At 49.3% G+C, this 5,126-nt stretch overlaps 2 non-coding genes across 2 annotated transcripts in view; both read right to left on the bottom strand.

The window, feature by feature from the left end:
- The window catches only part of LOC145676806 (5.8S ribosomal RNA), a 152-nt gene extending 25 nt beyond the window's left edge, over nucleotides 1–127 (bottom strand). The window contains exon 1 of the ribosomal RNA XR_014129484.1: nucleotides 1–127. This exon is cut by the window's left edge and continues 25 nt beyond it. This is a non-coding gene — a ribosomal RNA (5.8S ribosomal RNA).
- Nucleotides 128–1,018: 891 nt separating this feature from the next.
- On the bottom strand, nucleotides 1,019–2,851 carry LOC145676795 (small subunit ribosomal RNA). Its single transcript, XR_014129478.1, has one exon. It is a non-coding gene; the product is annotated as a small subunit ribosomal RNA (ribosomal RNA).
- Nucleotides 2,852–5,126: the final 2,275 nt, after the last annotated feature.

Genomic DNA, 5,126 nt, shown 5'->3' with positions numbered 1-5,126 from the left:
AAGAGATCCTGGGTCGCAATGTGCGTTCGAAACGTCGATGTTCGTGTGTCCTGCAGTTCACACTCTTTCGCGCAGCTAGCTGCGTTCTTCATCGACCCACGAGCCAAGTGATCCACCGTTCAGGGTTGTAAAAATTCTACAACAGCATTTCACGTATGCCGTGCAAGAAATTAAAGTTCGGTAAACAAACCGCATCGGGGGCCGCCCTGCCTCCTGTTTGGCCCCGTCAGCTGCGGTCACTCACCACAAAGCTGGGCGTGTTCATTCGAAAGCCTTTCCCTGCATCACAAGGAATAATCTTAGGCTGCCCATGAGTTTGTAGCCAAAAATCATGGCTACCAGTTTTTCATTGAAGGCCATCTTGAACAGAAAAGGATACTGGCCTACAAAGCAGCGAATTCTAGCTCTAGTCGCCCGACCCGAGCGTATTAAAGGCTTCTTGTGCTACTAACGTGTAAGCCTTGCTCCTCGGAGCCTTTTCAAGACTTCTCCCACAAAGCAGTCACAGCCTACTCGAGTCCTTGGAGGACAAGCTTCCGTTCTACCCCAGCACTCGACATCCGACACAAGCATTTTAAACGCTCCTGCTCCGATGGAATAAGTCTTACTCTCTTGGAGTCTTTTCAAGACTTCTTTTCAAACGGAATAAGCTTACTTGAGCCCTTGGACGTCGGAACTGGTTTATCATGTCATCTGACTGAGCATTTAAGACTCCTGCTCCGATGGAATAAGTCTTACTCTCTTGGAGTCTTTTCAAGACTTCTTTTCCACCGAAATAAGTCTACTCCAATCCTTTGATGACACACGGCCTGTGTCAACAGGTAGCCTACGCTACCCTCGCCGATGACAGTGGCTCCCGTTCTTGCTGCTCGCTTCCCAACTAAAGGGAAGACACGGCTCACCTTTCTCTCCTTCGCCTGTCAAGATCAGTGGCTCCCGTTCAACGGTGTCAATCTAACTGATACGACACACTAATAAGAAACTTTTGACATCAACCACCGCAGTGGTGATGAATTGATAATGATCCTTCCGCAGGTTCACATACGGAAACCTTGTTACGACTTTTACTTCCTCTAAATGATCAAGTTTGGCCATCTTTCCGACACGTCGGTACCACCGCAAGACGGAGGTGCCGGGTATCAGTCCGAAGGCCTCACTAAATCATTCAATCGGTAGTAGCGACGGGCGGTGTGTACAAAGGGCAGGGACGTAATCAACGCAAGCTTATGACTTGCGCTTACTGGGAATTCCTCGTTTATGGGACATAATTGCAAGCCCCAATCCCTAGCACGAAGGAGGTTCAGCGGGTTACCCGGACCTTTCGGTCAGGGAAGACACGTTGATTCCTTCAGTGTGGCGCGCGTGCGGCCCAGAACATCTAAGGGCATCACAGACCTGTTATTGCTCAATCTCGTGCTGCTAGAGGCAGCCTGTCCCTCTAAGAAGACATGAACGTTGGAAGGAAAGATTCCAACGCCTAGTTAGCAGGCTAGAGTCTCGTTCGTTATCGGAATTAACCAGACAAATCGCTCCACCAACTAAGAACGGCCATGCACCACCACCCACTGAATCAAGAAAGAGCTCTCAATCTGTCAATCCTTCCAGTGTCCGGGCCTGGTGAGGTTTCCCGTGTTGAGTCAAATTAAGCCGCAGGCCCCACTCCTGGTGGTGCCCTTCCGTCAATTCCTTTAAGTTTCAGCTTTGCAACCATACTTCCCCCGGAACCCAAAAGCTTTGGTTTCCCGGAAGCCGCCCGCCGAGTCATTGGAGGAACTTCGGCGGATTGCTGGCTGGCATCGTTTATGGTTAGAACTAGGGCGGTATCTGATCGCCTTCGAACCTCTAACTTTCGTTCTTGATTAATGAAAACATTCTTGGCAAATGCTTTCGCATCGGTTAGTCTTGCGACGATCCAAGAATTTCACCTCTAACGTCGCAATACTAATGCCCCCGTCTGTCCCTATTAATCATTACCTCGAGTTCCGAAAACCAACAAAATAGAACCGAGGTCCTATTCCATTATTCCATGCACCGAACATTCAGGCGACACGGCCTGCTTTGAGCACTCTAATTTGTTCAAAGTAAACGTGCCGGCCAATCAAGACACTCAATGAAGAGCACCGAGAAAGGAAAAACCGGCAGGACGTCCGGAACGATCAGTTAAACGCCGGGCGGCGAACCGATCGTCCGAGACCCAGATCCAACTACGAGCTTTTTAACCGCAACAACTTTAATATACGCTATCGGAGCTGGAATTACCGCGGCGGCTGGCACCAGACTTGCCCTCCGATAGATTCTCATTAAAGGATTTAAAGTGTATTCATTCCGATTACGGGGCCTCGGATGAGTCCCGTATCGTTATTTTTCGTCACTACCTCCCCGTGCCGGGAGTGGGTAATTTGCGCGCCTGCTGCCTTCCTTGGATGTGGTAGCCGTTTCTCAGGCTCCCTCTCCGGAATCGAACCCTGATTCCCCGTTACCCGTAACAACCATGGTAGGCGCAGAACCTACCATCGACAGTTGATAAGGCAGACATTTGAAAGATGCGTCGCCGGTACAGAGACCGTGCGATCAGCCCAAAGTTATTCAGAGTCACCAAGGTTTCGGACGGACGAACCGACCGATTGGTTTTAATCTAATAAAAGCATCCCTTCCATTGCTGGGCGGGATTCTAGTTGCATGTATTAGCTCTAGAATTACCACAGTTATCCAAGTAGGATAGGTACGATCTAAGGAACCATAACTGATTTAATGAGCCATTCGCGGTTTCACCTTGTTTTGGCTTGCACTGAGACATGCATGGCTTAATCTTTGAGACAAGCATATGACTACTGGCAGGATCAACCAGGGAATTGACCGACTAAAAAGCCGGAAAGTGTTGGACACAACCAACACAGCGTTCTAACAAAGGATAGGAAAGCTACACCCGACCAAGCATTTTAGACTTCTGTTCCGCTGGAATAAGCCTACTCTTGCGGTGACTAGCTCCCGTTAATACTGGCCGTGTGACAGCCGCCAAGAGCATATTAGACTCCCAATCCAATGGAACAAGCCTACTTGTATCCTTGGGTTACAACAGCTTCCTTCCACACGTTGCCGGTACATCCGACAGAGCAATTTTAAAGACTCCTCTTCCGCCAGAATAAGCCTACCTTTGTGGGGCCTGGCTCCCGTTAGAACTGGCCGTAAGGGTACCCACAAAAGCACATTTAGACTCCTCCTCCAGCGAAATAAGTCTACTCATGTCCTACGGATGACTGTGGCTTCCGTTTACATATAGCCGTTCACCCGACACAGCAAATTTTAAAGACTCCTTTTTCCACCGGAATAAGCCTACTTTTGTGGGGCCTGGCTCCCGTTAGAACTGGCCGTAAGGGTACCCACAAAAGCACATTTAGACTCCTGCTCCAGTGAAATATAAGTCTACTAGTGTCCTTGGATGACAGTGGCTTCCGTTCGACAAGTGATACACGCTCAAACTGGCGATGAGTCTATACCGTCCTTAACTTAAGGAAAATCGGTACTTAAATGCCACATGGAGAATAAAAAGTCACTTACAAAAAACAATGCTCCGCATAAGCCTTTGTAAGCTAGAAAGGACATGCTATCTGGCCTCATTCTCAAGAAGGACAAGTAAGCTCCCGTCAACTGGCCCAAACTCTAAAGCGAGGACAGCCCGTTCAAAGTCAATCGGCATCCCTCCTTAAGAGTACAAAACGGCTCACTTCTTAACCACACTGGCTCTTGCTCCTTCAAGTGAAATCTGGCTCCCTTCACTCTGGCATTATCTTTACACATAAATCGGACTCCTCCGATTTAACAGGTGAACCTAACCCGGGAACTAAGGAAACTGGGAATAAAGACTCAGAGGCCCAATTACCTTGTTCGCCAGCCAGCCTTGCGCCGGCCCAGGCTAGAGACTTTCTCCAACAATCCCTGTTGAGCCCGAAGGATCCTAAGACCACTCGTGTGTACAAAACTCAGAGGCCCAATTACCTTGTTCGCCAGCCAGCCTTGCGCCGGCCCAGGCTAGAGAATTGCATGGACACGAGAAACTCTCAGGACTCTTCTTTGTGGCTCCTCCCGGAATTAAGGAAACTCCGAAATGCAAAACTCAGAGGCCCAATTACCTTGTTCGCCAGCCAGCCTTGCGCCGGCCCAGGCTAGAGAATTGCACGGATTATTCCTGTTCACCCTAAACGCATCTGAGACACCTCGTGTGTATGAAACCCAGAGGCCCAATTACCTTGTTCGCCAGCCAGCCTTGCGCCGGCCCAGGCTAGGGAATCACATTGACACGAGAAAGATCTCGTCAGCGGTTTGTAGCGTGCAGAAACTGCTCCCGTTTGAACTGACAATCCCGACAGAGCAATATTAAAGACTTCTGGTCCATTGAAATAAAGCCTACTTTTGCGAGCCTTGCTCCCGTTAGGACTGGCCGTATGGCTGTGCACAAAAGCATATTAGACTCCTGCCTCAATGGAATTAGTCTACTCCTGTCCTTAAACGGATGACAGTTCTTCAAGCATAGCATGCTACCTTCCGCAACTTACAGGCGCGGAAATGCTGTGGAAACGAGGAGACAAGTCCTCACAAAGGTTTCATGGCCGGTCACCCGACACAGCAAATTTTAAAGACTCCTTCTCCACCGGAATAAGCCTACTCTTGTGGGGCCTGGCTCCCGTTAGAACTGGCCGTAAGGTTGCCCACAAAAGCACATTTAGACTCCTGCTCCAGTGAAATAAGTCTACTCGTGTCCTACGGATGACTATGGCTTCCGTTCAAATATAGCCGTTCACCCGACACAGCAAATTTTAAAGACTCCTTCTCCACCGGAATAAGCCTACTCTTGTGGGGCCTGGCTCCCGTTAGAACTGGCCGTAAGGTTGCCCACAAAAGCACATTTAGACTCCTGCTCCAGTGAAATAAGTCTACTCGTGTCCTACGGATGACTGTGGCTTCCGTTCAAATATAGCCGTTCACCCGACACAGCAAATTTTAAAGACTCCTTCTCCACCGGAATAAGCCTACTCTTGTGGGGCCTGGCTCCCGTTAGAACTGGCCGTAAGGTTGCCCACAAAAGCACATTTAGACTCCTGCTCCAGTGAAATAAGTCTACTCGTGTC

Source organism: Thermobia domestica, unplaced genomic scaffold, assembly GCF_964235325.1.
Source record: "Thermobia domestica unplaced genomic scaffold, izTheDome1.hap1.1 HAP1_SCAFFOLD_371, whole genome shotgun sequence".
Taxonomy (NCBI): domain Eukaryota; kingdom Metazoa; phylum Arthropoda; class Insecta; order Zygentoma; family Lepismatidae; genus Thermobia; species Thermobia domestica.
This window is presented reverse-complemented; position numbering and strand designations above follow the sequence as displayed.